The sequence below is a fragment of the Electrophorus electricus genome, chromosome 1 (assembly GCF_041902795.1).
Source record: "Electrophorus electricus isolate QZ-2024a chromosome 1, ASM4190279v1, whole genome shotgun sequence".
In the NCBI taxonomy this organism is placed as follows: domain Eukaryota; kingdom Metazoa; phylum Chordata; class Actinopteri; order Gymnotiformes; family Gymnotidae; genus Electrophorus; species Electrophorus electricus.
This window is the reverse complement of record NC_137497.1, coordinates 10,987,373-11,011,220: the sequence shown is the minus strand read 5'-3', so window position 1 is coordinate 11,011,220 and position 23,848 is coordinate 10,987,373. Positions and strand designations below refer to the sequence as shown.

The window sequence follows — 23,848 nt, the reverse complement described above, 5'->3', positions numbered from 1 at the left end:
TCTCTCTCTCTCTCTCTCACACGGAAAATAGTTCTCTCTGTGTCTCTCTCTCTCTCACAAACACACAGATAATAGTTCTGTCTCTCTCTCTCTAACACACAGATAATAGTTCTGTCGCTCTCTCTCTCTTTCACACACACACAGAGATAAAAGTTCTGTCTCTCTCTCTCTCTCTGTCTCACAGATAATAGTTCTGTCTCTCTCTCTCTCTCTCTCACATACACACAGATAATAGTTCTGTCTCTCTCTCTCACACGGAAAATAGTTCTCTCTGTCTCTCTCTCTCTCTCTCTCTCTCTCTCTCACAAACACACAGATAATAGTTCTGTCTCTTTCTCTCTCACACAGATAATAGTTCTGTCTCTCTCTCTCTCTCTCTCTCTCTCTCACACACACACACACACAGATAATAGTTCTGTCTCTCTCTCTCTCTCGGGCTCACACAGATAATAGTTTTGTCTCTCTCTCTCTCTCTCTCTCTCTCTCTCACACACACAGTTATTAGTTCTCTCTCTCACACACACAGTTATTAGTTCTCTCTCTCTCTCTTTCTCTCTCACACAGGTAATCGTTCTGTCTCTCTCTCTTCTCTCTCTCTCTCTCTCTCTCTCTCTGTTCCACACACAGATAATAGTTCTGTCTCTCTCTCTCTCACACACACAGAAAAGTTCTGTCTCACACACAGATAATAGTTGTCTCTCTCTGTCTCACACACAGATAATAGTTCTGTCGCTCTCTCTCTCGCTCTCTCTCTCTCTCTGTCTCACACACAGATAATAGTTCTGTAGCTCTCTCTCTCTCTCTCTCTCACACACACACACACACAGATAATAGTTCTGTCTCTCTCTCACACAAACACACAAAGATAATAGTTCTCGCTCTCTCTCTCCATTTCAGACACACACATCGTTCTGGGCATTGAGAGTTCTGGTAAACTGGGATGTTGTCACTTCACCTCTCTTTTGTCTCTCTAGTTAGTTGACTGAGAGCGGTGGAGTGTTGATCATGCCTGTGGTTCCTTTTAGCTGTGCTGCCACAGCTACATCTGCCAAAGTCCATCTTTGCACATCATAGTTCCCTAATTTACACACCCTCTACCTGGACATGTCTAATAATCTAGTCTCTCTGTCTGCTGAGGTTCACCTACCCCTGATGTCATGACGTTACTGTCTCAGCTGCCATGGCTCCTCCCACCACCCCATGATGCCCCCTGTTGTAGCCCCCCACACCTCCACCCCACACAGCTACTTCCCCGCTGCCCTTCATGGATGATCTCATACAGGAAGAGTTTCGGTCATGTGCACACCGTCGGGACCAGACTAGGACTTCTAGAAAACCACACTAGACATTAATTGCTTATTGTTCCATATTTCTTTATTTATTTTTCTCCATCTCACTACTTATTCTGCTCCTTATCGTCTATATTCTTACTACTGTAATGTCCGTTATTGTCCAGAGGACCCCACCAGTTTACAGCCCACCAGAACGAGTGCACTGAGGACACTGTCAGCACTGACATCCACACGTCTCTCACACATCTGGAGGACATGGACAGTTATGCTCCAGTGCTGTTCACTGATTACAGTTTAGCAGTCAACAGTCACCCCAACCAAACTGACTGAAACACTCACCACTGGACTCACACCCTCCTTCTGTAAATGGGGGCTGAACTTTCTAACAGACAGAATCAGTCAGTCAGAACTGGCAATGTACATCCAGCACAAGGACTGAAAACACTGGGACCCCCCAGGACTGTGTGGCCGCCCAGTATAACACCAGCATCATCAAACTGGTTTGACTGATCACTGGATGAGACAGCATACAGGAGGGAGGTGACAGATATGGTGTCATGACAACAATCTCTCCCTGAATGCAGACAAGACCAAGAAGATGATTGTTGACCCAAGGAGGAAGGAGAAGCAGCAGCACACACCACTACAGACAGGAGAGATGGATGTGAACTCCTTCACCTTCCTGGAGTTCACATCAGTGAGGACCTCACCTGGACCTACAACACACACCACATCAGTGAGGACCTCACCTGGATCTACAACACACCCCACATCAGTGAGGACCTCACCTGGACCTACAACAAACACCACATCATAAAGAAATCCCAACAGTATCTGCTGTGTCCTCTGTTTATGTACGATACACAGCATGACCTGCAGGTAAACACTCTCCTGACATCAGAACTCTGAAAATGTTCAGCTCTTGTTCACAGTTTTATTGACAACAGGAGGAAACGTGAAACTGAATCACATGAAAGACAAATCAACAACAAGCCAGCCACAACAAGTACCGATATACACAAAACACAATGCAGCAAACTTCACAGAGAATAACATTATCCACCAAATAATGATCTGTGATTACAAATAACAATACAATAAACTACACACAACCACAATGTTTTCAAAAGGTATGAGATGTACGCAGACAGCTGCATTAGCACGGCTATAATAACTACAATAACTATAATAACTACAATAACTAGAACTCTTGGAGTTGTATTCTCTCACTCTACGATCGCTACACACATGAACCGACTCGCTGCTACTGACACCCTGTGGTTCTTAAATGAATTACAACTAACCTCAAAAAATGGAACAGAGTTTATAAACTCCCGACAGAACAGCATCTGTACTTCCTGAGGAGGCTGAGGAAATGTAGCATGTCAACTAAAACTCAGCAGTTCTACAGGAGAATGATGGAGAGTGAACTCACCAGCCACCACAGTATGATATGGGAACTGCACTACTCAGGAATGGAAGACTCAGTTTTCAGTATTTTCTCATTCTCACTCTTTCATAAACACACAAACAAACCCACATACGCATGCACACACTAACGTTCCATACCTGAGAGTGTCCAGTCTGCAGTGGGGATCCTCCAGTCTAGCAGAGAGCAGCTTCACTCCTGACTCTCCTGGGTGGTTGTACGTCAGGTCCAGTTCTTTCAGGTGGGAGGGGTTTGACCTCAGAGCTGAAGCCAGAGAAGAACAGCCTTCCTCTGTGACCAAACAACCAGACAGTCTGCAGAAAGGAGGGAAACAGGTAGAGAGACAGAGAGTGAGATGCACTTCCAGAGCAGCCTGCATGGGGCAGCTAGAGAGGCTGCTAACTGTAGTTGGAGGTTCCTCCACTCTCATCTCCAAGATGGCGTCCTCCATGGCAGACGGCTTTATTCACTCCTCTCCAGATCGCTGCTGTCTGTGTTTATTTTAGCTCTTATTTTTATTCAGCCCTTCAGAACTCTAGTGCACTATTAACCTACATCAGAAGAACCCCAAAGCTGGACTTACACTGTGTGATTTCAGTGGTCTTATAAGACTGTTACATGTCAGACTGTATGAGATGATGCCAGTAAAATCTTGGCAGAATTCTACATCTGGCTGTGATAACAGGAGTAAAAACACTGTCACATTTCTGGACCTGTGACTCAGAGATAAAGTCTAAGAATCCTAAGCGATGGATACTTTTTTTGGAAGTTGCAAAGCTGATGCCAGACTTTCACAAGTGTTTTCCTCAAGATTACAGATAGCTAGACTGCAAGTAGATACAACAGACCTTACAATATACCCTACAGTAGATAGAACAGACCTTACAATATACACTACAGCAGATACAACAGATATCACAATATACCCTACAGTAGATACAACAGACAATACAATATACCCTACAGTAGATATAACAGATATCACAATATACCCTACAGTAGATACAACAGATATCACAATATACCCTACAGTAGATACAACAGATATCACAATATACCCTACAGTAGATACAACAGATATCACAATGTACTCTACAGTAGATACAATATTACAATATACCCTACAGTAGATACAACAGATATCACAACATACTCCATAGTATATAGTATAGTGGAATTATTTTGTCATTATGGGAATATCTCTGAGAAATAGATATCCAAAATCAGCATATTGTAAATGAGTACATGAATTCCCCTAATGGTAGTATGACTTTAATATGGGATTATTAAACTTCTGCGTGCTGTCTGGACAGCAGTCCCTCGCAGTCTTCAAACACAGACTGAAGATCCATCTGTTTGTGGAATATTTAAATGACCACTGATCCTGCTCCTATGTTGACTAACTGAAACTCTAGTACTTCTTGTAGCGTGTTTATTACTCTGATGTTGACTGCTCCTATGTTGACTAACTCTAGTACTTATTGTTTATTACTGATGTTGACTGCTCCTATGTTGACTAACTCTAGTACTTATTACTCTGATGTTGACTGCTCCTATGTTGACTAACTCTAGTACTTGTTTATTACTCTGATGTTGACTGCTCCTGTGTTGACTAACTCTAGTACTTGTTTATTGCACTGATTGTCTGTTATAGAGCTTAAATGTATTTTGTACTTCTAGACATTAGCATTGATCCCTGTATTTCAATAGTATTCTAGTTCATTGGTATCTTGCACTCTAACCTACTTTACTGGCTAGGATCTGTTCTATGAGGAAATGACAAAGCACTTTTCTAAGTCGTTCTGGATAAGAGCATCTGCCAAATGCTGTAAAAGTAAACATAAATGTACTCTTATGTGGTCATGGAACTGTCTTGGCTTTATGGGACATTTCTGGGAAATAGATATCCAAAATCAACCTGAATGAAATGAGTACATGAATTCACCCAAAGGTATTATTATTTTAATAGGAGTTTATGAAAAATAGTAGAGTGAAATCTGTCCAAACTTACTCTGCAAAATCAGTCTATACAAAATGAGTGCATTATTTCGCCTAAAGGTAGTTTGACTTTAATATGGATTTATGAAGACATTGTACAGTGAGTGTCCAAACTTACTCTGCTAATAGTCAAGGGCTTCTACTCACATGTGGTAGTGGAACTGTTTTTGCATTTTGTTAAAATTCAGAAAAATATGTAAAACTTCAATATAGATTTATTAATGATCTGGTGATGGCCAAGGGCCACCATTCAATTGGCAGTGGAATATTTCAGCCCTGGAGTTCTCCTGCCCTGCACATTTGCCACATTTCACTAGTGATAACCCCTGTTTCAGCTGGCAGTCAAGATCTATAATAACCTTCTGAGAAACATTATGTAGAAAAAGCATTTTCCACAATGCTTATTAAGATGTGTAAATATATTACCAATTGTGTTTAATCTAATTACGCAATTAAACTAGTTCAATCAAGTAAACTGTATTTTGTACTTTTAAATGTAGTAAACGTGCATGTCCATCAAAGCTCTTAAAAATACGCAAGTCTGTTTCTTTGCTTAGGAAGAGTTAGATTGCGGTGAGCAGCGAAATACCGTAAAATCGCGCATATAGGCGCAATGTATTTAAAGCGCAGATGACTTGACCGTGAATCGCTAAAGCGCGGATAGCGTGATCGCGGTTGTAACCTAGTGACCACCTGTAACCTAGTAACCACCTGTAACCTAGCTACAAGGTTTAAATGTGTTTAAACTGATGTAGGGGACATGACTGATTAATACACAGCTGTACTTCATGAACACCAGATGTTATAAATCACATCCCCGTCAAATCTCCCGTCACACCCTCACCCTCCTCCCTCCTGCTCTCAACTACGTGAAGATCCAACCGCATTTCTCCTAAAGACTGTAACTTGATTGTTGCAAAGACAAGAAGTCCAATCTTGCTTATTGACGGTTTGGTCAAATTGTTGAGACTGTTAGCTGGTTAGATATCTTGCTGAACAGTAAACAACTAAACAAATCAACATAGCTAGACTTTCTTTGCTAACATTACCTAGTTAGCTGTTAGCCATGAATGACGATCAGAGATTCAGTGAAAAACTCATACAGGCTTTGTCTGTCTGTCTTAGTCCATCTACTTTTACTTTTTGTTTGTCCCTTTCTGGTATTTTCCTTTTCTCTTGGAAATCACCATAGCAGCAAATATCCTCCAATTCCAGTTTGAGATTTTCTGTCATTTTCATGATCCACTACAGTTCTCTTCACCTCAGTAAGTTAAAACAGCTCCTCTGATGCTATTGGCCACTGTAATGACGTCATTCAATATTCTGCTGCCGCGGCCGTCCTACCACATATGTGATTGGATAAAATTACTGTCACTCAAATTGAGAAACTTGTCACATATTTCTGTTACTTATATTTCTGTCACTAGTGCTTCTTGGATATTCATGTTATTACTACCTTGAGTTTTACAAATTTTTTTACACATTTTTTCCTTTTTTTTTTTTTTTTTTAACAGAACAGTGCCTTGACTCTCCCACTATTTGTATTTTATATATTTTCCCTGCAAAACACCTTCACTATTGTTTCTGAACTTCTGAGCCCTCCAGACATCTTGTGGTTTTAAGTATTTTCTGTGGTCAGTGTTTGTTCTCCTGTATGGAGGAAGCAGAAAGACAAGGAGCACAGCAAGGGGTCCAGTGAGGAGCACATTCCATCAGTGGTGGTCACACACAGATAATAGTTCTGCCTCTCTAACACACACAAATAGATCTGTCTGTCTCTCTCTCTCTCTATTTCACACACACACAAACTCACAGATAATAGTTCTGTCTCACATTTACAAATAATAGATCTGTCTCTCTCTCTGTCTCTCTCTCTATTTCTCTCTAATACACACACACACAGATAATAGTTGTGTTTCTCTCTCTCACACACACATACATACAAATAATAGTTCTCTAGCTCTCACGCACACACACAGATAAAAGTTCTCTCTCCCTCTCTCTCTCCCCCTCTCTCACTCAGACACACACACACAAAAAAAATAGTTCTGTATCTCCCTCACACACACACACACACACACACGTTTCAATTGAGGTGAAGCATTATAAACAGTAAATGAAACATACTTGTGTCAATCTGTGTAATAAATAAGATTTCAAACAGTAGTCATATTGGCCATGAACTAAACAGTGTGAGGTCTGGTTTACTGTGTATAAACAGTAGTTATATTGGCCCTGAACTAAACAGTGTGAGGTCTGGTTTACTGTGTATAAACAGTAGTTATATTGGCCCTGAACTAAACAGTGCGAGGTCTGGTTTACTGTGTATATACAGTAGTCATATTGGTCCTGAACTAAACAGTGTGAGGTCTGGTTTACTGTGTATATACAGTAGTCATATTGGTCCTGAACTAAACAGTGCGAGGTCTGGTTTAATTCTGTGTGTGGTTATATTTCTACATGTAGTTATATTGCTACATTTGGTTAGACTTCTACATGTGATTATAATTCTACGTGTGGTTATAATTCTCAGTGTATCTGAATTATTTAGTATCAAATGATGAATTATGGGTGCAGAAATGTCTGATCTAAAGTTCTGATGTAATACAAATCACCACACATGCTATGCACCACACACACACACACACACTTCACTCCTTCTCTCCTCCTAATCTCCTGATTACTGATTACTGTGTCTTGTTTGTCTTTCTTTCTCTCTTGTAATTAAGTCCACAGGTTCACTCGTCCAGTGCTGAACATTGTTCCTCACTACTGTGTTCAGATGTCCTGAGTTTAGTGTCAGCTGTCTGCTCAGTTTCTCTCTCTGCTGACTCGACGTCTTCTACCATCACTGTTCTATTTTTGTTTGATGTCTCTGGCTTGATGAAAAAATTAGCAGCCAACATTCACTCCTAAGTCAAGCTAATATGCCGTTAGCGTGAGGTATCTAGGAGTAGTAACCAACAATATACTGTAACTTGGAAAGCTTAAGGTTACTAATATTAGCCAGCTACATGTTTCATAAAAACACCCATGGAGAGAGATCACAGGTTTATCTTAAGGAATAACCAATAAACCGTTCAGTTCTATTGAATGAATATTAACTTGTTGCGTTCTTTCCTCCAGCACAGCTGTCAGTTCAGCTCATCTCAACATGTGTTGAGCACACGGTGTAAATCATAATGAGAACAGGGTCTCCCACCCATAAACGCAAGGGAATCGTGTAATTGTAAAAGTGTCCTGTAATGTGTCCAGAACCTCAATGGTTCAGCTTTAAATGTTTTAATTAAGATTTTAAGGGCTTGTATTTGCAGAGAGATTAGAATGACTGATGTTTACAGTGTTTTCATACATAAACTACATAAAATCACTCAGTGAAAATCTTACATTAGACCACTTCATTTTACAACACTGTTGTTGGAGTTTCTGAATATATTCATCCTGTAAGACATTTTGCTAAATTTCTGCTCTCAGGTGACCAAAAATGCAGCTTGTGGACAAAATGCCAAAGCGCCTAGTTGAAGCAGCATTTTAATAAATACACCTGTACATGTGGACAAGGACTCATCTGTGTCTTCTCTTTACAATGTTATATTTCTCTTCTAGACTTGAAAATCTGCTCATGCATCACAAATGTAACTCTTTGTCTCCACAGTGTGGTCATTTAATGAAATGCAGTGAGGTTTCAACAGAAAACTATATTTAGAAATATTTACAGAAGAGAACTTTATAATATAATATAAAAGTGTATATTTCCTTGCATTGCCTTGCCTGGCAATGTTAGTTTAATACTGTACTATAAGGGAGTTGACACTGACCTTTTTAAAATGGCTCTTTATTTACATTCAAAAATAGTCAAAGAAACTCACCTGAGAATCTCCAGTTTACAGTGTGAACTCTTCAGTCCAGCACAGAGCTGCTCCACTCCTGAATTCTGCAGGTCATTATTATTCATCTCCAGCTCTCTCAGTGAGTTTTCTGTTTGTAGAACTGATGTGAGAGATTTGCAAGACCCTTCAGTGAGACCACAGCCAGATAGTCTGTAAATAAGTAAATACATTAAATAATGTAGTTCAGTCAGAGGATGATGAATTAAAAGATCTGAACTGCTAATAAAAATTTAAAGAAGAGCTTGAAAAGTCTGGAACACACTGATAAATTTTCAGCCTTTTAATTTTACAAACACAGCAACATTTCAACACTACCGTGTCTTCATCAAAGACAAAGTGGACAAAGACATGACAAATAACATTCATTAGCAACCTAAGACAGGTGACCAAATAATGGATGGTTGGTTCATAAGTCAGTGAATGGCAGTTATCATAATCAGAGTCCAAATATCAAAATATCCCACCCCTAACACCATAACAGGAAACAGAAGAACATAGATCTCATTCAATGTTTCACAAATACAAACACACTAATATACAAACAGAAAACATTGTTGGAAGACATGCAGAGTAGTGATTATGGAGGAATAAACACTGCAAGAGTTTTTATTATGGAGGAATAAACACTGCAATGGTGATTATTGGAGGAATGAACATTGCAGTAGTGATTATAGAGGAATAAACACCACAGTATTGATTATAGTGGAATAATCACTGTAGTATTTATTATGGAGAAATAAACACTGCAGTAGTGACTATGGAATAATGAACACTGCAGTATTGATTATGGAGGAATGAACATTGCAGTAGTGAATATTAGTGTATGAACACTGCAGTACTAACGATGGTGGGATGAACACTGCAGTAGTGATTATGGGGGAATGGACAGAATGCAGAGAGCAGAATCTTTTACTAGTGTTTACATTCCTGTGCTCACACTATGAGTCACTGATCATGAAACATTCTCCTCTGCCTTTGCTTTTCCCAGTGAGGTCCTGAGTTCTGTCTGAGTGGTGCACCGAGAATCCTGGAGGCTGAGTCAGGGACCCCATCAGTCAGTCAGGTGTGTGTGAGGCAGACCCCATCAGTCAGTCAAGTGTGTGTCAGTGTGTGACTCAGACCCCATCAGTCAGTCAGTTGTGTGTGAGGCAGACCCCATCAGTCAGTCAGGTGTGTGTGAGGCAGACCCCATCAGTCAGTTAAGTGTGAAAACCTGTGATAAAGTTTGAAAACTGCCATCAGTGTGAAATATATATATGTGTGTGTGTGTGCATGTGTATGCATTGGTCATGCTCATTCTTGTGCACTTTTCTCTGTATTGGTCAGTAGTGGTTTAACTGTAATGTTGATCAGAAAGCTGAACTGATAGTTCATATTTGAACCCTTTTGTATGTTACACTGTGTGTGAGTGTGTGTATGTGCATACATGCGTGTGTGCGCATGTACACACTGATAGTTCATACTTCTATATGTTACACTGCAGCACATTTTCTGTCTGTTTTACTAAGAGTGTGAACTATAAACACTGTTGGCCACTGTTTTAAAGGTAGAACCATTCTCAACTCACAGACACACAACTACCCATGACATCAAATATCATTTAACCATCATTAATACATTTAGACTAATGAATCACTAGACTGTATTGAATCACTGGACAGTGTTACTACATTCCAATGTTCCACAACTTTATGGTTTAACTTAAGCACCTGGTGTTGGAGCCTTCAATCACCTACATGTGCTTTAATGTAGGATCTCTCTATCCTGCTCTCTCTCTCTAATGTTCTCTCTCTCTCTCCTTTTCATTTTTCACAGAAGACCTTCTGAGTCAAGAACATCCACTGCCTGCTACACCCACTGTTCATCTCTAAATGAAAATACTCACATGGCTTTTCTGGATGCTTTGACCACTGGCAGCATTCTCAGCAGACATTCCTCTGATGGGTCATATTTCCTCAGGTCAAACTCATCCAGCTCCTCTTCAGAGTTCAGCAACACAAACACCAGAGCTGACCACTGAGCAGGAGACAGTCTGGCTCCATGGAGACAATGGTCACCTCCTCTGCTCAGGTATGTTTGGACTTCCTGCACTAGAGAATGATCATTCAGTTCATTCAGACAGTGGAACAGATTGATAGATTTCTCTGTAGAGGGACTGTCACTGATCTTCTCCTTGATGTATTTGACTGTTTCCTCTTTGCTGTGAGAGGTGCTTCCTCTCTGTGTCAGTAGGCCTCGTAAGAGAGTCTGATTGGACTCCACTGAGAGACCCAGAAGGAAGCGGAGGAAAAGGTCCAGGTGTCCATATTGACTCTGTAAGGCCTTGTCCACTGCATTGTTGAGGAAGACAGACATTGGGGTTTTGACCATTTCAGGGTGTTGCTGTTGCAGCACATTGGTGTTGGTGGAGATGAAGGAAATTAGCACATATAAAGCAGCCAGAAACTCCTGAACACTCAGATGAACAAAGATGAACACCTTCCCCAGCTGTAGCTCAAACTCCTCTCTGAAGATCTGAGTGCACATTCCTGAATACACTGTCATTTCTCTGACATCAATGCCACTGTTTCTCAGGTCTTCCTCATAGAAGATCAGGTTGCCTTTTTCTAGCTGTTGGAAAGCCAGTTTTCCCAGTGCCAAAACATGTTTTTTCATGTGATTTGTGTGAGTCCTTTTTTGTCCTTTCATACTTCCTCCATACTTTTGGTCCTTGTGTCTGAGCTGAAAGATCAGGAAGTGTGTGAACATCTGAGTCAGAGTCTTGGGGATCTCTCCACTCTCTGCTTCACCCAACATTCTCTCTAAAACAGTGGCTGCAATCCAACAGAAGACTGGAATGTGGCACATGATGTAGAGGCTTTTTGACGACTTCATGTGTGTGATGATTCTATTGGCCAGGCCCTGATCACTGATTCTCTTCCTGAAATATTCCTCTTTCTGTGGTTGACTGAACCCTCTTACCTCTGTTACCTGGTCAACACACTCAGGAGGGATCTGATTGGCTGCTGCTGGTCGAGAGGTTATCCAGAGGAGAGCAGAGGGAAGCAGATTCCCCTTGATGAGGTTTGTCAGCAGCACATCCACTGATGAGATTCATTGATGAGGACTCATTGATGAGGACTCTGTTACATCCCTCAATCTCTCATTGTTCTGGAAATCTAGAGGAAGTCTACACTCATCCAGACCATCAAAGATGAACAGAATTTTGTAGCTGGTATAATGTTTAGGTTTTAATTCACATGTTTCTGGGAAAAAGCGATGAAGAAGCTCCACCAGACTGAACTTTTTCTCCTTCAGCAAATTCAGCTCCCTAAAAGGAAGTGCGAATATGAAGAGTACATCCTGATTTATGTTTCCTTCAGACCAGTCCAGTATGAACTTCTGCACAGAGACTGTTTTACCAATTCCAGCCACTCCTTTAGTCAGCACAGTTCTGATGGCTTTGTCTTGTCCTGGTAAGGGTCTAAAGATGTCACTGCATTTGATGGGTATCTCCTGTGTTACTCGTCTCCTGGATGCTGTCTCAATCTGTCTCACCTCATGCTCATTATTGACCTCTCCACTCCCTCCCTCTGTGATGTAGAGCTCTGTGTAGATCTCATTCAGAAGTGCTGTGGTTCCCTGCTGTGAGATTCCTTCATGAATCTTCTGACATTTGTCCCTCAGTTTGGATTTGAGCTTTCTGTGGCAAGCAGGGGCCAGTTCTGATAAAAGAGGAAGACAACAGACCACATGTTAATCTCTTTTAGATTCATTCATAAAAGACTCATTACAGGAGTTACAGGAAAAGAGATAAACAGATTGTTATAAATAGATTGTTTGTTCCTGCTAGATTGGGCATGAAACGTCCAGTGGTAAATCTTAGTCAATTCAGGGACTGACAGCCTTAGATTTCACGATTTCAATGGACATTGAATTATACATTATTTTGTTTATAATATTTACTGGCTATCAATAACACTGAATGGTCAGTAGTTAGAAACCAGCTGAGGTTCCACCACACACACAAGGAGTGTAGGGGGAAACAACCTGTGATCTGTGAGATAGGACCTGTGTTCCAATCTCATTTCCAAAGAATAAAGTGACACTTTATTTTAAGTGATCCTTTTAACATTAAATAGTGTCTGACCACTTGAACTATTCCACTTGTGAGTAAACGTGATTGCAATTGTATCCAAACTCTCATATGATTCATTCATGAACATATACTTGGGATACTTGGGGGGGGGGGGGGTGTATGTGGACATAGAAAAAAAAATTAACATCTGCCAGTGATTTGTGGTCAAATCTCATTGGTCAAATTAAATCTCAGTCCTAAAGAATAACAATGTATCCTCAAAACCTCAGCATTCTGCAAACACATGATAGTACAGCAGTTAATGTACTGTACCAACAATCAGAAGGTTGTCAGTTCAAGCCCCACCACTACAAAGTTGCCACTCTTGGGCACATGAGCAAGACGATTAACCCTCAATTGCTTGAATTGTACTCACAATGGTAAGTATTTATTTTCCTTCATTAAAAGCACCTGCTAAATGTAATAATGTCATGACCCAGAACTCTTACTGGTCAGTAGTGTGTTAGCGAGGTCTTTCTGGTTCATCTTCCTCAGGACGTGCAGTGTGATCTCCAGCGCCCCCTCTCTGACACAGCTCTGATCCTCCTTATCCTCCACCTGTCTCTCAGTGCATGCTGGGTAATCTGAGCTCAGTAGATTCTTAAATCTCTTCAGCTCATTCTTCACCAGAGAGATGATTTTGTCCTCCAGCTCCTGAATAAACAGTATCAGTAAAACTAGTGTTATATACAGATCTTTTTAACACAGGATAATCAATTAAACAGAAGAGAGGACTGAACTGAGTGGGATTGGGTGGTCATGTGCACATTATGGTTTATAAAAGAACATAAGCATCACATTAACTGAGCTGTATCTTAAAGTTTAAATGTTAGTTAATTTTAGAAAGTTATAATAGTAGTTTGTGAAGTTTGAGTTTTGTTCATTATCAGTTAAATTACAAAAAGCCATTAAAGTAAAGGATGAACCAGTAAACCACAGAGTCTCATCATGATCTGTGATCTAAACACACTCCAACGATAAAGACCCTTCCCCCTCACACACACACACACACACACACACACACACACACACACACACACACACTTACACACCTTGAACACTGACTCCAGCTTTTCTTTAGAAATGTTTACAGGCTTCTTCTGGTCACTGTGGACAAACAAAACAAAAACTTTAATGGATAATCTACAGTTTATAAACATGAATCCAAGTTAAATTCATGGTTGTGTACATGATGCTGATGATGATGTGATACATGGCTTCAACCCAAACACTGTACTGACAGTAGAGCAGAATAACCAGAGAAGCTGCCCCTGGCCCTCACTCTGGTGATGTAGAATAATGTTTATGTGAATGGTGCTTCACCGGTTACTGGGAAATGACAAACACAACCAGTTATATTTACCCCATCCACATAGAACAGGGGGCAACAGAACAGACAGAGAGAGAGAAAGAGAGAGAGAAGTGTAACAGAGCAGCTGTGGGGCAGCAGGCAGGATAATCAGAGGTGAAGCACCCTGACAGGCTGCACCCGTGGTGGACACTATCAGATACTGACCAGAAACCAGGGTGAGGGTTAATATAGAAAGCTGTTAATTTAACAGTTCTGGGTAAACTGTGTGCGTGTGTTTGACATTATTCTACCCTCCAAAGATTGGGTGTATTGTATTTATATTCTGTGTCCCAAACCTGTTATGTAATACTCAGTGTTCATGCTGGAATCCTTCTCTCTGTAACAGATGAGTAAAGTGTTTTCTCTGGTCTAGATGGTGGTGTGATTCTGGAGAGTTTGTCCATCCTGTGACTGAGGGAGATCCTCTGACTCTACACTGTTTACTTTACCCCACTATCACATCACACCTCAGAGCTGATTTATATAAAGATGGATCACTCATCCAGACCCAGACTGCAGGAGAAATGACCATCCGTACTGTCTCAAAGTCAGATGAGGGTGTCTACTACTGTAAACACCCAGAGAGAGGAAAGTCACCACACAGCTGGGTCTCAGGGGTCAAAAAACAGTGAATTTAAATGTTTCTTAACAACCAATTTAAAAGACAGAATAGATCAAACATGTAACAAATAATTTTGTGATTCATGTGCTTTGTTCAGTTCCCATGAGTTCAGCTGGTGATTCCTCCTCTCTTGGCCTGGTTGGTTTAGCTGTGGGACTGAGTTTGGTCCTGTTCCTCATCTTACTGACCCTGCTGTGGTGCTACAAAACCAAAACAGGTCTGAGATCAGCTGCGGATCATTTACAAATACTTTAAATGTTATGTGTTTGTATGATACACATCATGAAACCTTTTTACAGTATTAAACACGTTTCGTTTATTTCCATTTTGCCCTGGTGCAGAATCTCTTTGTCGCTGTACTGGGAACCAGTCAGACATCAATCAGATATCAGATCAGACCCAGAGAGAGTCAGGAGGTGAGGGGTGTCAGTCACACCACTGCACACTGCTTAGACCATGAACCACTAACAACTTTACTTACTAACAATTAAAGCTTTAACTTCTCTAAGCCAATTTAACTCATCTTTCATCACTTGTGATTTGTTCCCTACTGTGTCCAATAATCCTTCAGTTTGGTAGTTACGATTTATTTTTCTTTTAAAGCCAAAAACTGCCCACATATATGACACAGATGTTAGGGTTTCTAAAGATCAAATCATTCTTTAAAAACATTTTTTGACTTCTTCTTTTGTGATGGTTTTAAGCAGTAGGAGATGGGAAATGATTCCTGCAGATTGTGTCAGTGAGGCTGTACTATCTTTGTGGTTAGAAAGGTGAAGGAATGTTCCTTCCCTCTGACATTGTGTGGTATGGCTGGGGGTCTCCAGTACCACAGACTCCACAATAAAGCTACATGCCTGGCTGGAGTTAACTGATATGCAATAATAGCTAACCTTCCCATTTCTGCAATGTCTCTATTATCCCAGTCTGTCTGTGTCCTGTGTGGTTATTTATTACCCCAGTCGGTCTGTGTCCTGTGTGGTTCTTTACTACCCAAGTTGGTCTAATAAATGTCCTCAGCAATTGTATCCTGACGTCTCATCCACCTGCATGTAACAGTTTCTAAAACTAATGAGACCAGAACCACCATTATTACTTTACTATAGTGTCAGTATCACAGAACTGGAATGTCCCACCTGTTCAGGTAAGCAGGACCTCCTAGATGGACCCAAATACATATGAGGTGGAACAGGGAAAACTGAACAACTGAACAGAAAACCACACAACTGATAGGGTTTGAACTGAAGGAGTGGGTGAGCAAGACCACACTGTTCTACCCCCTACACTACTGGGAAAAAGGAGTGAAGGAGTGAAGGGGAGTGATGGGAGTGAAGGAAATGAAGGAGTGAAGGAGTGATGGGGAGTGAAGGGAGTGAAGGAGTGATGGGAGTGGTGGGAGTGAAGGAGTGATGGGGAGTGAAAGGAGTGAAGGAGTGAAGGGAGTGATGGGAGTGCTTAGTGGAGACATAACTGGTGTTTTTACTGTTTAATAGTACGAACAAACAAAAGAGTTCAACAGTGAAGGGATGATTAAGGGCCAGAAAACCCTCAGCCACTTCTGATGAAAAACAAAGTGACTTGTCTGGTCCAACCTTATTAGTTTGACCTGTAGAATGGTGACATTGTTTACTGGGGTATTATTGATGTATTATTGGGGGAACTTCACTCCCTCACACACTGGGAGGAACAAATCTACCCCACTTATGAAAGAATCTGAGTGTGTAATGTGTCACTCACCTTAGGACTGAGGTCACAGGTCCACTGCTGAATTTAGGAGGAGGATCCATGGACCTGTCACTCTTCATAGACACACAGCTGGGTGCTGGAGTTGCTGCTCTCTCACTCCCCCTCCTGATGATATTGAATAGTGAAAATAAATCACATTAGAGAACAACAAATTACACCCACAACATTCTTACATAATAACTCCGCCTGGAACCTTCACTCACTGGACACTTGATTAGAATCACCTGTCCTTCAGCAACTACACAAACATACCACACACACACACACACACATCACATCACACCTGTCCTTCAGCACCTACACAAACATACCACACACACACACACACACACACACACAATCACACCTGTTCTTCAGCAACTACACACACACACACACACACACACACACACCTGTCCTTTAGCAACTACACAAACATACCACACACACACACACACACACACATCACACCTGTCCTTCAGCAACACAAACATCACACTTGTCCTTCAGCAAGACAAACATACCACGTGCGCACACACACACACACACACACACACGCGCACACACACACAAACACACACACACACCTGTCCTTCAGCAAGACAAACGAACAACACACACGCCCCCACACACACCACACCTGTCCTTCAGCAACTACACAAACATTACATCTGTCCATCAATAACACACAAACAACAACTGTTCTTCAGCAACTACACAAACATACCACACACACACACACACATCACACCTGTACTTCAGCAACTACACACACACACACACACACACACACCTGTCCTTCAGCAACTACACAAATACCACACACACACACACATCACACCTGTCCTTCAGCAACACAAACATCACACCTGTCCTTCAGCAAGACAAACATACCACTTGCGCACACACACCCCCACACACACACCACACCTGTCCTTCAGCAACTACACAAACATTACATCTGTCCATCAATAACACACAAACAACAACTGTTCTTCAGCAACTACACAAACATACCACAAACACACACTCACACACACACACACACACACACACACACACACCTGTCCTTCAGCAAGTACACAAACATACTAAACACACATACACACACACACACATCACACCTGTCCTTCAGCAAGTACACAAGCATACTACACACAGACACACACGCACATCACACCTGTCCTTCAGCAACTACACAAACATACCACATACATCACACCTGTCTTTCAGCAACACAACCATACCACACACACATCACACCTGTCCTTCAGCAACACAAACATCACACCTGTCCTTCAGCAAGACAAACATACCACTTGCGCACACACACCCCCACACACACACCACACCTGTCCTTCAGCAACTACACAAACATTACATCTGTCCATCAATAACACACAAACAACAACTGTTCTTCAGCAACTACACAAACATACCACAAACACACACTCACACACACACACACACACACACACACCTGTCCTTCAGCAAGTACACAAACATACTAAACACACATACACACATACGCACATCACACCTGTCCTTCAGCAAGTACACAAGCATACTACACACAGACACACACGCACATCACACCTGTCCTTCAGCAACTACACAAGCATACCACATACATCACACCTGTCTTTCAGCAACACAACCATACCACACACACATCACACCTGTTCACACACACATCACACCTGTCCTTCAGCAAGACAAACGAACCACACACATCACACCTGTCCTTCAGCAAGACAAATGAACAACACACACCCACACACACACACCACATCTGTCCTTCAGCAACTACACAAACATTACATCTGTCCTTCAATAACACAGAAACAACACCTGTTCTTCAGCAATACAAATATACCACACACACACACATCACACCTGTCCTTCAGCAACTAAAAAAACATACCACACACACACACACACACACACACACACACACACACACCTGTCCTTCAGCAAAACAAACATACCGCACACACACACACACACACACATCACACCTATCCTTCAGCAACTACACAAACATACCACACACACACACAGGCACACACACAGAAACACACATGCATTACACCTGTCCTTCAGCAACTGCAGAAACATACCACACACACACATCACACCTGTCCTTCAGCAACACAAACATACCACACACACACACACACACACACACATCTGTCCGTCGGGAACACAACTATACCACACACATTACACCTGTCCTTCAATAACACACAAACATACCACACACAAACACACACGCAAACAGAAACTAGAACAGCACTGATAGTAGAACTTGGTTTAAATATGTAGAGGAAGTGGCAACAGATGAAGGGGAGAATAACTATAACTTCTAACTAATAAGTGGGAGATGGAGAGCAGGGGAATGGCTGAGGATGAGTGACAGGGATTAATGGGTGTGTGTGTGTGTGTGTGTGTGTGTGTGTGTGTGTGTGTGTGTGTGTGTGTGTGTGTGTGTGTGTGTGTGTGTGTGTGTTTGGCTGGGTAGCTTTCTCACTCCACCTCCTGATGATATTGAATAGTGAAAATAAATCAACTGGGTGCTGGAGACTCTGCTCTCTCTACCCTGATGAAGATGAGGAAAGTGTTGAGTAATTACATCCTTCACTACATCTCATTTATCCTGAATATTCCCTCTGCCTGTTTTCTCAGATTAAGTTTTGATGGAAAGCTCCTCACTTTGGGTCAGAGGTTCCTCCTCCACTGCTGGAGTTATGAGGCTCCATCATGGAGTTGTTCCTCTTCACACACACACACACACAGCTGGACACTGGAGATGCTGCTCTCTGCTCCCTGTCAACAGTTCACACACACAGAGTGAATCACACTGAATCAATGCCTCACATTACCATATTAAAAATAAAACACATGCTGCCAAACATGAAACATGAAGCAAAAAATAAGAAAATATAAATAATACAGATATATAAAATAATATAAAGATGTAAGCAATACAATGTGCAATACATGTGTATGAGAACAAGTTATGCTGTATGCTATATATATATATATATATATATATATATATATATTTACATGTATGTTTACTGATACCATAACAGCCCGTATATGTGCACTCTGTCTTAAAGCACAGGCAACTTGACCATCAATGGCTAAAGCATCAAATAACCCCACATATCCAGCACAACTAGTATTTAACATGACCAATGACAAAGAAATTCAAGTGTAAATTCATCATCATATTGAGAGACCTGCAATGTATTTATACTAGTGTGTTCATCCATGCAGTCATCTCCAGAACTGTAGGTGGCAGTGCAAACCCAAAACTAACCCCTGAAAAAACAGAGAATGACATTCTGACACCCATCACATATGACTGTCCACAAAATTTAAGAGGTGCAAATTGACACTGTAAAGGTCCAACGTGCACAACAGGAAAAGGAGCAACCGCATCATTTCTAGCATACACACACACACACACACACACACACACACACACACTCACACCACAGACAACGAGTCAAATATAAACCCAGGCTGTGTCTGTAATGATCCACTCACTCACTCACTCACATTATCCCACACAGACAGGTCTATATAGAACACTACATAGGGTATGTTAGTGAGACAACAGACAGAATCTATCAACACTAGTGTGTGCTGGAAATATAAAACTGTGACCTTTCATCACAGAAACTATCTGGAACATAAAGTGGTGCAGTCACAACACATTGAAATAAGACACTTTAGTGAGGAAACAGTGGTAGCAGTCCTGTCAACATGTCTGTTATATGCCCTTAATCAGTGTACATCAGCTGTTCACTACATTTACAGTACACTATAGGTGGTGGTATCTTTGTCCTTAATCAGTGTACATCAGTAGTTCACTACAGTTACAGTACACTATAGGTGTGGTATCTTTGTCCTTAATCAGTGTACATCAGTAGTTCACTACAGTTACAGTACACTATAGGTGTGGTATCTTTGTTCTTAATCAGTGTACATCAGCTGTTCACTACATTTACAGTACACCATAGGTGTGGTATCTTTGTCCTTAATCAGTGGACATCAGTAGTTCACTACATTTTGTAACTTTGAGTTGTAAGGAGGCGGACACGTGCGGAGAAGAGCAAGATTTATTAGGGGCAAATCCAAATTCATAGTCGTTAGGGTCATATTACCAACATGATCAATCAAAACACACAAAAGCAAACAGGGGAAACTCAGGGCTAAGAAACACGAAGGTTTCAAAAGTGTAGTAAAGACTACTGTAGGGAACTGGGATGACTGGCACTGGTTGGCTTTATAATGTGTTCAACCTGGTTTGTTGGCCAGACCACTTAAAGCCATACTGAGATCAAAGGTGTAATAACAGGCATGAACTTTGATGTTACAGAACTGTGAAGTAGAGAATAGGTTACCCAATATTATATGTTGTGAGATCAAATATGTGTCATCATTCTTTGGTCTAAGACACAAATACAGATATTACTTTAAATATCAATGTTGTTTGTAAATCACAACATGCACAATACACAAAAAAGGCTTTTACAGTCGATTGAAATATCTATACTACGATCAATATAACTGGTACTTGGGAGCCATCTAGCGGCAAATCTCTGGAACTGACTCATTGACTTGATAAAGAAATGCAGTGGCCATGACTAACATTGAAATCACTGATTCAACCTCCCAAACTCAAGGACTAATAGACAAAGGAAGTACAGCTGATATGAAACACAGCATTACCAGAGGATAAATACACTAAAACATGAAAGTGAAACTAAACCTATACAGAAAGGCACAGGGAGTAACGTGCCTGCTTGTTAGTAATTGTCAACTAACATTGTTTTTTCATCACAGAATATCAATATAAAAAGAAGATGCCTGACTTACATTTTATCAGTAACACAGAGTCTCTGGGTTTAACACAAACAGAGTTTTACTGTGTGGGAAACACTCAGCACCGTGATATCTTTAGCCAATGACACAAAGTTTAACTGGATAATCAACCAGTATTTTTAACCAATGGCATAACATTTAACTGGATAAGTATATTATAAGGAACAACAAAAGTAAATAATATTCATGCAAAATTCTTCCAACACTTATGGGCCTTTTGAATAGAAACATTCTGACATGATCTCCACAGTGACCACTTTTGCTAACATCTTGATAATTCTATTCTGTGAAACAACAATGTCTAAACTACTTTGCCTAGATATTATTCTGGTGGGTTATACCAGGTTATTGATACATATGATCAATAAATATTTTAAAGGAACTACTGTTTCTGTTGTGTTCTGTGAGGCATTTCAAATTCTTGGCATTTCAGTTTCATGTGTAAGACATGACATTTAGAAAGATAATCTATTAACAAAATGCCGGTATGTTTACCTGGATAAATAACTACATGGGTTCTGTGGGTTTACATGAACTCTGTAGAATTCTGTGGCTTTGCATGAACTTTGTTGGGTTCTGTGGGTTCACATGAACTCTGTATTCTATAAAGTGCAGACCGATTTAATGAATTGTCTGTATGGAACAGATTTCATAGTAAAATAAAGGAACAATGTCTCAAAATGATATATTTATTGTTATATTTATATTATAACATTTTTGATGTTCTGCTATTTGGGAGGCTTCTTCTCTTCCCAAATTACCTCCTCAGTCTTGGAAAAGATTCATTCACATAGAACACATGTTGCTGGCATGCACAGGTGTTTTTACCATTATATAAATGTGTGGATATACAGCACATCACTCCTGTCAGTAAACCAGAGGATCTCTCTCTATATACACTTTCTATATATTAATGTCACTATATATATCCTACCTACTGCTCACTGGATGTCTCTCACTAGCCTATCAGTCAATATGTCCTATCAATAACCTTCTATCTAGACAACACTGAATCTCTCCATCTCTCAAATTCTCTATTCTCACAAAATCCTGAAAGTTTTGGTGTGTTTTCTTGACTTATAAGCATTCATAGAGTTTGTGACTGAGACAGATGTGTGATCAGGTTTGTTTCAGACACTGTCAGTCAAAGACAGGAGCGGCAGGTTCTGTATGACACCTGTAGAAACACAAGCTTCGTTTAGCCGTGGTCACGTGATATGGCCGTTTTGCCTTTGTACAAGTGTTTCAAAATTCGAAACATGCGTAGAAACGTCAGTGTCGACCGTCCGATCCCTACCTATAATTAATAATACAGATAATTAACTATACAGGGAATCTGAACTGTCCACTGAGGATTTGGACAACACTGAAAAATGGCTGAAACTGAACAGGAAACTAACTGTACAAAGACGTTACAGCAGCAACCTTACTAACTACGATTTAGAATCGAGATTTACAATACCTGACAACGTATATCTGAGCCAGTTTAATAGTTTTAAAAATATAACTGCGATCGTACTGGGCCATTTTAGTGTCCGTCATTTTAGATGCGTACCGTTAACTTCACCAGGACTTTAATCTTTACATTTAATCCACTTTTGGGTGAACCGACGATTTAAACACAGAACTATGTACGTACAAAACACGCTGTTTAAACTGCACCGACATCGCATTTTAACAAATAGGATGAACTTACCGTGAAATATTTTAAACACGCGTATTTCCAATCCGCCCAACTTTCAATAACGGCAACAGTTCAGAAAATACTTTCGTTTTCTTGCGAAGGGAGGGACTGCAGGAACACTAGTGAGCGTAAGTAGAGCGCATGTCAATCATTTTCGTATGAAGCCAATTACACAACCGATTTCTTATTCCAGTCATTTTTGTTAAGACAATCATCAGCCAAAGTTAGCTGGCCATCATTTTGCTGCAGCCAATCATAGACTATACAGTCTATACAGCCAATGGATTCACAGTCCCGCCTACATGGACTTGTTTTGCGGCTGTGTGTGTGTGTGTGTGTGTGTGTGTGTGTGTGTGTGTGTGTGTGTGTGTGTGTGAGTGTGTGTGTGTGTTTATTTCAAATATTGTGGAAAAATAATTTGTTAGTTTACCTGTATTTGGTACATCAGAAAACTACATGATGTACTTAATAATACTACTACTACTACTACTACTACTACTACTACTACTACTACTACTAATAATAATAATAACAATAATGATAACAACAACAACAACAACAAAAATAATAATAACAACACATTTAGATTCATGCAAATTATAAAAATGATAAAATTAATCAGATTAGATTAGATTCCCTATAACATTATTACATAATATTCTGCATTGTAAGACAAATTTAGGAGTCCTAAATAAGCAGATTATTTTGTATAATAAACACAGAATACAGAACACAGAACACACAGAACACACAGAACACATAGAACACACAGAACACATAGAACACAGAACATAAAGAACACACAGAACACAGAGAACACCTAGAACATAGAACATGGAACACA

At 40.5% G+C, this 23,848-nt stretch overlaps 1 pseudogene across 1 annotated transcript in view; it reads right to left on the bottom strand.

Moving 5' to 3' along the window:
• The window catches only part of LOC145657052 (NLR family CARD domain-containing protein 3-like), a 29,333-nt pseudogene extending 6,128 nt beyond the window's left edge, over nt 1–23,205 (bottom strand). Inside the window, exons 1-8 of the transcript XR_014122877.1 lie at nt 23,017–23,205; nt 19,137–19,250; nt 16,437–16,550; nt 13,779–13,833; nt 13,176–13,380; nt 10,495–12,313; nt 8,589–8,759; nt 2,862–3,035 (exon numbers count right to left, since the gene is read on the bottom strand). The product of XR_014122877.1 is annotated as an NLR family CARD domain-containing protein 3-like (transcript). The remainder of the gene's footprint in view (nt 1–2,861; nt 3,036–8,588; nt 8,760–10,494; nt 12,314–13,175; nt 13,381–13,778; nt 13,834–16,436; nt 16,551–19,136; nt 19,251–23,016) is intronic.
• Nucleotides 23,206–23,848: the final 643 nt, after the last annotated feature.